The following is a 12,205-nucleotide window of genomic DNA, read 5'->3' as shown; positions in this document are numbered from 1 at the left end:
TTTAGTGATAGCATTTTTGCATTCATTGCGGGCCCTCATAAACTCTGCACGGTCCTCCATGGAGTAACCCCGTCTCCAGTTGTGTTCTATGTGGTGTAACTTTAATTTTTGTGCTTTAAGTTCCTCGGAGAACCAGCGATGGGAATTGCCGTATCTGGTATGTGCGAATCTGGTGAGAGGGGCAAATATGTCACTAGCTGATTGCAGCCAGGTGGTTATCCCGTCCTCCATAGAGTCAATACCTGATTCTGGGTTAGTAATGGGGCGGGTGTTGGTCACAAAGTCAAGGAAACTCTGGGAGTCATAGGAGTTCCATTTACGACACAGTCCACCAGGGAGGGTAGGGGCCTTGATCCTCCCTTTGATCGTGATGGTAACCTCTATCAGATGATGATCTGACCAGAGACAAGGGGAGATGATTGGGCGAGATAGGGCGAGGTTGTGAGTCCAAATATGGTCAAGAATGTGACCCTTGTTTACACTGACTCTCTCTCTGTGATACACTTTTTATTTTTCACGTCATCAACTAAAAAGGTCTTTGATGTCCAGAGTAACTCAGAATGTTCTTAAAACAGAAGGAGAGACTCAGATAGAAATATTTACTCGTTTAGGGTTCAGTCCTGTTTTAATATTCTATTACTTCATATTAATGTTGTTATGATGTTAGCTCTATATTAATAATTCTCCGATATAATAACTAGTTTAACATCTTTTTTCCTTCTTTCATGGTTTGTCTGTCTTTGTCTATTGTTCTAGCTACATTTATTGATCTTTCTTCAATTTTTCCCTTCTCGTTTTCTTTAATACTTTTTTATCTAAATCTTACATTTTTTCAGTCTTTTCTCTTATAATAAATTATAATTATTACCTAGATGTTCTTTCTCTTCTAAATCTCCTTCATCTACTGAGGAGGGTGTACCTTGAATTCTGATTTAATATTCTAGTATTTCATATTAAAGATGTTATAATGATCTATATTATCAATTCTGTGATATGATAATTAGTTTACCATCTCTCTCTTTCTTCCTTCAGGGTTTGTCTGTCTTTGTTACCTGTTCTTGTTAGACCTGTTCACATTATTGTTATTTTATGTACACTTTCTTTCACCGTCTTTTGTTATATAGTATATTTGATGACACTATATTTCCTTACTTCTTTTCCTCTTTATTACTCGTGTTTCTACTTTTTATTCTCAAATTTCCCTATTACTCTCTTATTGAATCCTTTAAATCTTCTCAGTTAATTCTCCTGTTATAAATTATAATTATTATCTGTATGTTCTTTTTATTCGAATTACTTCCATACCTCTTCTTTAATTATTTAATCAATTAATTTGTTGTTAATTAATTGTTTCAATGTTTGATATTCACTTGTTCTGCTATTTACTTATGCTACATTTTTGAATATTTATGATGTGATAGCTCCTTGACATATTTTAATATTTTACATTATAGATAATAGGATTACTGGTATAGTCATATATGACTACCTTTTGACACAAGCAAGTTACCTTATTATTGATTTGTCTTCTTATTTTCTACACTGTATATATTTAGGATTATGTTACTCTGATATGTTTCTGGTTAGATGAGTTAACAATTTTTTAGTGAATAATCTATAATTTTGTTATTTTGTCTGGTCCACCTTAATATGTCATGCATATGCCTTATACCTTTCTTTCTCCTACACTGTATTCCCATGATACATGTTTCATTTTCTTTCTTCATTTCAACCTCTAAATTCTAAAAGAATATAATGGAATGTGATCCATATTATATCGTAGATATCTCCCTTACCACTGATAGTCCTATCGAATGGGGCTCCCCCGGCGCGAGTAGCACGCAAGTCTAGACTCGCAGCTAAAAGATCAACTTTATTGACACTGTTAATTCTGCACAGTACAGTACATTCATCTTCTCTTCTTTCTTATATTTTCTCCTATTTCTTCTTATTATTGCTTTTTCCTACATATAAATCACAAGTGGTTCTTCTATGTTCTTGGACTCCCTTATATCTTATAGGAAAATGGTAATTCTTTAACTCTTTAATTTTCTTATTAATTCTGATTCGGAACCCATCCTCTTCACCTTTTTCCCTAATTTCTTTTATCCTACCCTCCCCTCACATCATCTCTGTATACTTTCTTACTTCTTCTTTTACTTCCATTTCTCACAAAAACTAATTCTTTTCTTTTCTCATCCTGTTTCCTACATTTCATCTGCTTCTTCCTTCTATTATCTTAATACCTTGCTCTCTATTCTTTATATCAACTCTTTCATTCAAACTAATACCTTTTCATTGTCAACGCTCATATGGCTGTGAATACATCCTCCTCTCCCGGACCCTTGCGCATAATTTCATGGAACGTTAATGGCCTAACACATTTCTGTAGTAATCACTCCACGCTGGTATGATGTAAACCAAGTAGGTTTATTCACAGGTTGGTTAACAAGTCCTGTAGGTTGTAAATCACAGCCCCACCAGGAACAGCCTGCTAGCTGCTCAGACTCTCTGACCAACTGTCACACCTCATCCAGTCACCCAGGCATTCTAGTGAAGGTCCACTCACCAACATTCCATACAGAGGACACGCGCACAGGCTGAGCAGCTAGAGCGAAGAAACATAGGGAATGAAACATCATGTGAGAATACTACATACCTCTTCCCTAATAAACAGAAGAAAGAGCGAATGCATAACTATGAACATGCAATTAACTATAAACATAAATGTACATTATACATAAATAGTCCACATCCCAAAAATGAAGAGAACATCATGGAGAGGAAATGAACAATTTCAAACAGAGTCACAAGCCCAGACCCAGGGATGACGGGAACACCACACCACGAGAGGGAAAGGAACCCAAGACAAGAAGGAAAGGTGGCTACTTAATACAATATAACTATTCCTCTTCTCAAATACAAAAAATAAATATAGATCAAAATGTAATGTAGAATAAAGGGTCTGAATCCCAAAATCCTGCCCCCACCATTAATAAGGGACAACTGTTTGTGTTTTCTGTGAGGAGAAACAAGTCATGTGGACAAAAGGGACTAGAAAACCTAATATCCTGCCCCAAACTAAAATAAGGAACACCAATGCAATGTCATGTGTACTCCTGTGTAGGAAAACAAGTAATGTGGACATAAGGGACTTGTGCCCTAAATAAAATCCTAAGTCCTGCCCCCACTATAAACAAGGGACAACAATGTAATTGTTTCACAAGGTGTCTTACGCACGTCATGTGGAGTAAAGGGACTCATAACCCTCAGTCCTGCGCCCACCATCAACAAGGGATAACGTTAGCTTCTTGCGTGGGAAGGTCTCCAACTCGTCGCCAAAATTAATGTAGTAATCATGCCACGCTGGTATGATGTAAACCAAGTAGGTTGATTCACAGGTTGGGTAACAAGTCTTGTAGGTGGTAAATCACAGCCGCACCAGGAACAGCTTGCTAGCTGCTCAGCCTCTCTGACCAACTGTCACACCTCATCCAGTCACCCAGGCATTCTAGTGAAGGTCCACTCACCAACATTCCATACAGAGGACACACACACAGGCTGAGCAGCTAGAGTGAAGAAACATAGGGAATGAAACATCATGTGAGAATACTACAATTTCATAAAACGTAAAAAAGTTCTTTCCTATCTTAAAACTAAAAGAGCTGATGTAGCTTTCTTTCAGGAGACTCATCTAAATGCTTTGGAATCTTCCAAGTTGCAACGGGAATGGGTGGGAAAGGTCATTCACTGCGGACTGTCTGCGCAGCCTCTCTCCGACAAGAATCCACCAAGAAAATGTGGTGTTGCTATTCTTTTGCACAAATCCCTACCTTTCTCAGTCATCAAAACTTGGACTGATCCTGAGGGTAGATACGTCTTTGCTAAATTGAAAATTGGAGGGAAAATCTTCTGTGTTGGCTCAGTTTATGCCCCAATAGGTGCTAAGCGTTCTTACTTTCTCAACCTAAATCGTCTACTTATTGAAATTGGTGCATCCAGCTATATTATTGGTTGTGAATGGAATTTAGCTCGTGATGCAATTGTAGATAAAACTGGTCCTTTAGACAGATGTAATGCTGCTGACAGAGCATTATTGGGGATATCACGGTGGACCATGGATTAGTAGATCATTGGCGACTCTGTCATCCTTCAGATCAAGAATATACATTTCTCTCTTCATGGCTCACAATCTAGGATAGATTATTTTCTTGTCTCCCATCCTGTAGTTACACTTATTACTGAATCCCATATCTTGGAAGCCGCCATTTCAGATCATTCTCCCGTTCTCATTGCCCTAGAACTTGGTCTAACTTTTACAGGTCGAAAACCATGGTGCATGACTATCCAAAAGTACAGTTCACCTCAGGGCAAATCTCAGTTACGCTCCCATTTGACGGGATATCTAAATAACAATAAATCATCAGTTTCTTCTTCAAGAACTATTTGGGCAGCTGCCAAGGCCACAATCTGCCGTCAATTGATGAGAGACGCAGCTTTGGCCAACAAAGCATCATCTTTACGCCGTACTGAACTTGAAGCTGAAATCATCTCTTTAACTCGTCTATATACCTCCCAAGCCACCGTAAGTAATCGCAAAACTTTGGAATTAGCTAAAATAGAACTCAATAACTTATATACCTCCAAAGCAGAATATGCCCTTCAACGTTTAAAAGGGAGACATTATGAGCACGGCGAGAAAGCAGGCCAATTGCTTGCGGCTCAACTTAAACAACGTGAGGCCTCCATGGCCATCCCAGCAATACGTTCTGAATCACTAAACCGCAGGAAATAGCCAATACTTTTGCTTCTTTCTATAAGAAACTATATACTCCCGAAAATTCAGTAATGACGACCATATATCCACTTATCTTAAAAATACTTATCTTCCATGTCTTGCAGATGAGGATAGGCAGCTACTTTGTGGTGATATTACTAGAGAGGAGATTGCTGCAGTCCTTTCCAAGTTGCCTTATCATAAATCTCCAGGTGAAGACGGTTTTCCTGTCGAAACTAAAGAAAGACTCGAGTGACATACATTACAGAGGGCTTGCTGAAATGTTAAATGTTAGCGCAAAGTAAAAACTACAAGTGGTCTGGAGAGTAAACAATTGACGTTCTTCATTCTGCTTTCCATGAAGCTATCCAGTCTTCTTCTCTTGGTCCTATTTCAAATAAGGCATTAATTGCGGTTATTCCCAAACCAAGCAAGAATCCACTAGTCTGCGGTAGCTATCGACCTATCTCCTTAATAAATGGAGATGTCAAGATATTGGCAAGTATCTTAGCGGCAAGGCTTAGAAAAGTCATCCCGTCTCTGGTACATCATTCGCAGGTTGGTTTTGTCCCGGGTAATTCATCCAGAAATCATCTTAGAACATTAGCCCATACCTTATGGTCTGCTAGAGATTTAACAGAGGATGCGGTCGCTCTTTCTCTAGATGCGGAGAAAGCGTTCGACCGCATTGATTGGGTTTATTTGTTTGCCACTATGAGGCATTTTGGTTTAGGTGAGAAGTTTATCTCCATGGTTCGCTTACTATATGACAATCCAACAGCTCAGGTTAATTGTGGAGGTTTTCTTTCTGATCCTTTTTCAATCCAAAGAGGTACCCGTCAAGGTTGCCCATTGTCTCCCCTCTTATTCCTACTAGCGATTGAACATCTTGCTTCGCTTATTCGTCACTCGCCCCAGATTCAGGGTATACCGATACCGGGAGGAGTATCCAAATTATACTTATATGCTGATGATATCCTTCTTATGATTAAAGATCTTCCCAGTTCCTTACCAAATTTGCTTGAAATTATTAAACAGTTCTCTGTAATTTCTGGTTATAAAGAAAACTGAGACAAAAGTGTAGCTCTACCACTCTCTCCTTGTACCACAAAGGCTTCTATTGATGGCTATCCTTTTTGCTGGAAATCTTCTCAATTAAAATATCTTGGAATTCTGATCAATCGTGGTGTTTGGAGAGAATGGTTTCAGATAACATCTCTCCTCTCATAGCACAAATGGAAGTTGATTTTGCCAAATGGTCTCTTTTGAGTTTCTCCATGTGGGGAAGAATACAGGCAGTGAGAATGGTTACTTTGCCCCAATTGACTTATGTCTTGGGAATGCTCCCAATTATTATACCTTTAGCCACACTTCGTCGCATAGATTCTCGCATTCGATCCTTTGTCTGGGGAAATATGTGACCTCATGTGTCTGCTGCTAAACTAATAGCACGCCGCTCCCATGGTGGTCTAAGTCTACCATCGATAGAGCAGTATTATCTAGCTTTACACCTTTCACAGCTGTCTTACTTGCTCCCAGGTGCAACTGACTCTCCTCAATGGGTTACAATAGAACGCTCAATACTTGAATGTGAGGATGGTCTTAATTTTTTGTACAATGTTCGTAAACTTAGGACTACTCCTGCACCTCCTGTGCTCAATGCCACATATCAAACATGGCAACGTGCACATCGTCTACTGCACATTGCCCATCGTTTACATTCTAAAGCTCCCATCAGGAAGAATGAAAGCATTCGAATTAATGGACAGCACTTTCTTGGCCTGAATGGAGCTCAAGAGGAATCTTAATCTTAAATCAACTTATAGTAGGTGGTGAACTGAGATCTTTTGAGATTCTCTGTGAAGAATTTGATCTTCCTTTACATCAGGCTTCGAGATATTTATAACTTCAACATTCTCTGAAGAGATGTCTTGGCCTTCCCCCTTGGACACTGCAAACTTCGGCGATTTTTACTTTTCTTTGCACTTGGGGCCGACATAAAGATGTCATGTCAGGTTTATATAGGTCTCTGATTAACCATTTATATTCGCAGCCACATCTTGCTACTCTCCGTGATAAATGGCAGGAACGGCTTCATATCACTATAGACGAAGATCCCTGGCCAGACATTTTGGAAGCCCTGGATAAGAGCACTCGTGAAGCACGAATGAAGTTCTGTGTTTTTAAAACTTTACATGATTGGCATTGGACTCCCTTAAAGTTGCAACGAGCTGGATTATCATCGCATTCTAGGTGTTGGAGATGCTCTGAAGCTAGATTGTGACCTCCTGCATAACATTTTTGAATGTCCTTTTATAAAACAATTTTGGCAGCAAATAGTATCTACACTACTAGAAACTATTCCTCTTTCAATCCCTTTCACACCGGCCACTATTTTGCTACATGACTTTAGAAGTTTTCCTCCTGTTTCACGACCTCTAAGTCCACTCTTACATACTGCACTTACTGCTGCTGAACTTTGTGTTTTAAGGCGGTGTCAATAACCTAGCCCTCCCTCCAAAGAGGACTGGATGGTTGCGATGATACAGACAGCATCCTATGAAAAGGTAATTTATAGGATACAAGACCAAGAACAAATATTCCAGCAGGTGTGGACCCCCTTTCTTTGCGATTCCTGAACTTCGAATTCTCTTTTCTTTCCCTCCCTATATATAGCTTTTTCCCTTTCCCTCCTTTTTTCCTCTTCCTTAATATATTACAGGTGTATATTATTTGTCACATACTGATTTATATTTGTTATATTGTTTTGTAGCCTATAAAATTGCCTACCATAGGTGACCCACTTGTGGGACACCCCCGCGCCGCACGGCCACCAGCTGCTGCGTGTGCCCCTCAGCCCTGCTGCCTCGCTGCCGCTGACCACGCCCCCTCCGGCGTGCTCCGTGATCGCCTGCCGGCTCTCCTGATACTGCTGCTAGGTGTTGTCTTTTTGCCCTGTTTTTGCCCCCATTTGTGCCTGTTTTTATTGATTTTGTTGTGCCTGTGTTAACGTTTTCCTTCCTGATTGTCCGCCTACCTCGCCGCCCTCCGCTCTCCCTTCCCGCCACCGCCGCTTTCCCCCGCCCCTTTTTCTCTTCTGTACCCTCCCCGCTCCCGCCTCCCAGCTGCTCCGCCCACCCGCGCACTTGGCCTTAAATGGCGACCGTGCGACGCAGGTGAGTGTGACCCACTTGTGGGACACCCCCGCGCCGCACGGCCACCAGCTGCTGCGTGTGCCACTCAGCCCTGCTGCCTCGCTGCCGCTGACCACGCCCCCTCCGGCGTGCTCCGTGATCGCCTGCCAGCTCTCCTGATGCTGCTGCTAGGTGTTGTCGTTTTGCCCTGTTTTTGCCCCCACTTGTGCCTGTTTTTATTGATTTTGTTGTGCCTGTGTTTACGTTTTCCTTCCTGATTGTCCGCCTACCTCGCCGCCCTCCGCTCTCCCTTCCCCGCCACCGCCGCTTTCCCCCGCCCCTTTTTCTCTTCTGTACCCTCCCCGCTCCCGCCTCCCAGCTGCTCCGCCCACCCGCGCACTTCGCGTTAAATGGCGACCGTGCGAACGCGCAGCGGTCACGCGCAGCGGTCACGCGCAGCGAGCGCGCCGTTTGTGTGCCGAAGGTGCGCCAAAGGTAAGCCCGTCTGCGCCCGTCCGCGACCGGATCGCGACCAGCGCCAGGACCCCTGGACCTCGAGGACCCCGGCAGACCCGCCGGACGTACTCCGCCGCCACCCTCATCGCACTCAACACCGGCCGACTCCCAGAATGCCACCAAGCCACTCCTCGACGCACCCACGGACCTTTCAGCTGCCACGCCTGCAAATTCACCTGCATCCGGACCTGCCTCGCACCAGCACCCGCCAAGGCGAACACCAGCAGCACCCACCTCAAGTGCATCCTGCTCAACACCCGCTCCGTACACAGACACGCCATCGAACTCTGGAACCTTCTAGACGCCACAGCCCCTGACGTTGCCTTCTTCACGGAGACCTGGATGAACGCCTCTTCAGCTCCCGACATCGCCATCGCAATCCCAGAGGGCTACAAGATCGTCCGGAGGGACCGCAACGCCAACCAGATGGGAGGAGGCATCTCCATCATCCACAGGAACACCATCCGTCTCACGACCAGCACCGACAACACCCTGACCAGCGCCGAACACCTGCATTTCCAGATCCACACCAACCCGAACACCACCCTCAGAGGCACCCTGATCTACCGACCCCCTGGACCACGCACACAATTCAGCGAGGACATCGCCGACTTCGTCAGCCTGCATGCCCTCCCCTCCACGGACTACATCCTCCTGGGGGACCTCAACTTCCATCTGGAGAACAACAACGACCGCAACACCAGCACCCTGCTCGACAACCTCGCCAATCTTGGACTCAAGCAACTGGTGTCCACCCCCACCCACCTCGCCGGACACACACTCGACGCAGTCTTCTCCTCCAGCACAGACATCGACTTCAGCCACGCCACAGAGCTTCAATGGACGGACCACAGCTGCGTCCACTTCACCTTCAAGAGAACGATGACCCACCACCACCAGCAACAGGCCGCCCGCAGAAGCTGGAACAAGATCACAGCAGACCAGCTCGCCACCTCCCTGAGCCAGCACCCTCCTGCCAGCTCAGCGAACCCCAGCCAAGCCGCCGACAACCTCACGAGGTGGATCAGCATCTGCGCGGACGAGCTCGCCCCACTGAGGACCCCGCCCAGCAGACCCGGCAGCAAGAAAACCCCGTGGTTCACCGACGAACTCAAGAGCTCGAAGAAGAACTGCCGAGCCCTCGAGAAAGTCTGGAGAAGGGAACCTACACCAGACAACAAGACCTCCTTCAGGCTCGCCACCCGGAAGCACCACCAGTTGATCCGCGCCGCCAAGAAAACAGCATTCAAGGACCGATTGGACAACAACGCACACAACTGCAAGGAACTCTTCAACATCGTGAAAGAGCTTTCCAACCCCAGCGCAGGAAACAACGACATCACCCCATCGCAAGACCTCTGCAACTCCCTCGCTTCATACTTCCACAACAAGATCGCGGACATACACAACAGCTTCAACAACCAACCAACGCACACCATGACCGAACAACCACCCCCCACCACCACCCTCCACGCCTGGACCCCGATCAGCACCGAAGACACCATCCGCACGATGAACTCCATCCACTCCGGATCACCGACCGACCCCTGCCCTCACCACGTCTTCAACAAGGCCGACACTGTCATCGCACCCCACCTGCGAGACATCATCAACACATCCTTCGACACCGCCACCTTCCCTGAGAGCTGGAAGCACACCGAACTCAGCGCTCTACTCAAGAAACCAACAGCGGACCCCACCGAACTCAAGAACTACCGCCCCATCTCGCTCCTCCCGTTTCCAGCCAAAGTCATCGAGAAGACCGTCAACAAGCAGATGGCCGCCTTCCTCGAGACGAACGGATCCCTGGACCCCTCACAGTCCGGCTTCCGAGCCAATCACAGCACCGAGACCGCCCTCATCGCCGCCACCGATGACATCCGAGCCCTGATGGACAAGGGAGAAACAGCGGCCCTCATCCTCCTAGACCTCTCCGCGGCATTCGACACGGTCTGCCACCGCACCCTAGTACAGCGCCTCAGCAACATCGGAATCCAGGACAAGGCGCTGGAATGGATCATCTCCTTCCTCGACGGAAGAACACAGAGAGTCCGCCTACCACCGTACAAGTCAGAGGCCTCCGAAGTCATCTGCGGCGTCCCTCAAGGATCATCTCTGAGCCCCACCCTCTTCAACGTCTACATGAGCCCCCTCGCGGCCATCGTACGCAAACACAACCTCAGCATAATCTCCTACGCCGACGACACCCAGCTGATCCTCTCCCTGACCAACGACCCCGCCTCCGCCAGAGCCAACCTGCACGAAGGGATGAAAGAGGTAGCCGAGTGGATGACGACCAGCCGCCTGAAACTGAACTCTGACAAGACGGAGGTCCTCATCCTTGGCTCATCACCCTCCGCCTGGGACGACTCCTGGTGGCCTCCCGCCCTGGTCACCGCACCCAAACCGACAGACCATGCACGCAACCTGGGCTTCATCCTGGACTCCTCCCTCTCCATGACCAGGCAAGTCAACAACGTCTCCTCGGCGTGCTTCAACATCCTACGCATGCTACGGAAGATCTTCTGGTGGATCCCCACCGAGACCAGGAAGACCATCACCCAGGCCCTCGTCACCAGCCGACTGGACTACGGCAATGCCCTCTACGCCGGTACCACCGCCAAGCTCCAGAAGAGACTCCAGCGGATCCAGAACGCCTCAGCCAGACTCATCCTCGACATCCCACGAACCAGCCACATCACCGGACATCTGAGAGACCTTCACTGGCTCCCCGTCAACAAAAGAATCACCTTCCGCCTCCTCACCCACGCACACAAAGCCCTACACGACCAAGGCCCGAGCTACCTCAACAGCCGGATCAACTTCTACGCTCCCAAACGCCACCTCCGATCAGCCAACCACGCCCTCGCCGCCGTCCCCCGCATCCAAAGAGCGACTACAGGAGGAAGGTCCTTCTCCTACCTGGCCGCCAAGACCTGGAACTCCCTCCCTCCCGACCTGCGCCGGACCCAAGACCACCTCTCCTTCAGGAAGAAGCTGAAGACCTGGCTGTTCGAGCAGTAGCGGCAACCCCCCCTCCCCCCCCCCCCCAGCGCCTTCAGACCCTACGGGTATGTAGCGCGCCCTATAAGTGTCACTGATTGATTGATTATCTTTGAACTCCAATAAAAAATTATGACACAATAAAACATCACGTTACATCTCAGAGGTACTAAAGTGATGGCTATTTTATTATGCTGAATCCTAGATTCTTGATCCCAGTCCCTATTGTCCTATTAGATGGCAGTGTGCTTTAAAGCTATGGTGTTATATGGTATTGAACATTAAGGGACCGTGTAATTTTAAGCTCTACCTTCTATATATAATATATATACATGTATGTGTGATTCATACATTCAAATATGTGTTTAACTTGCACTAGTCAGTGCTCCTTTTAAGGAGAATTGCAATAGGTCATCACTTTAGATGTTGAGAAGATCATACTTAACTGTACTAAACTAAATGATAATCAAAATCATATTTCATGATTCAATTACACTTAATAATAGTCGTTTGATAGCTAAGGATTATGCTGAGTATTTCACATTTCATAGTTTGTTAGTGTCCCATTTCTCTTTCCTTTGCAGCTATGTTATCAGGTTCCTCTTTATCTAGAGAAAGGTTTATTGGTATGTATTAGACTGATAGTGAGGCCTAGGAGGAGAACGCTGGCAGCAGACGTGAAGAGATGACAGTGAAAGGAGCCTCCAGTACCCAGTGTGCTAAGATGTAAACCTAAAAAATGAGCAGACTTGTACCTAATTGTGTGAAAAGGGAC

The sequence above is a fragment of the Lissotriton vulgaris genome, chromosome 7 (genome assembly GCF_964263255.1).
Source record: "Lissotriton vulgaris chromosome 7, aLisVul1.2, whole genome shotgun sequence".
NCBI lineage: Eukaryota > Metazoa > Chordata > Amphibia > Caudata > Salamandridae > Lissotriton > Lissotriton vulgaris.
This window is presented reverse-complemented; position numbering follows the sequence as displayed.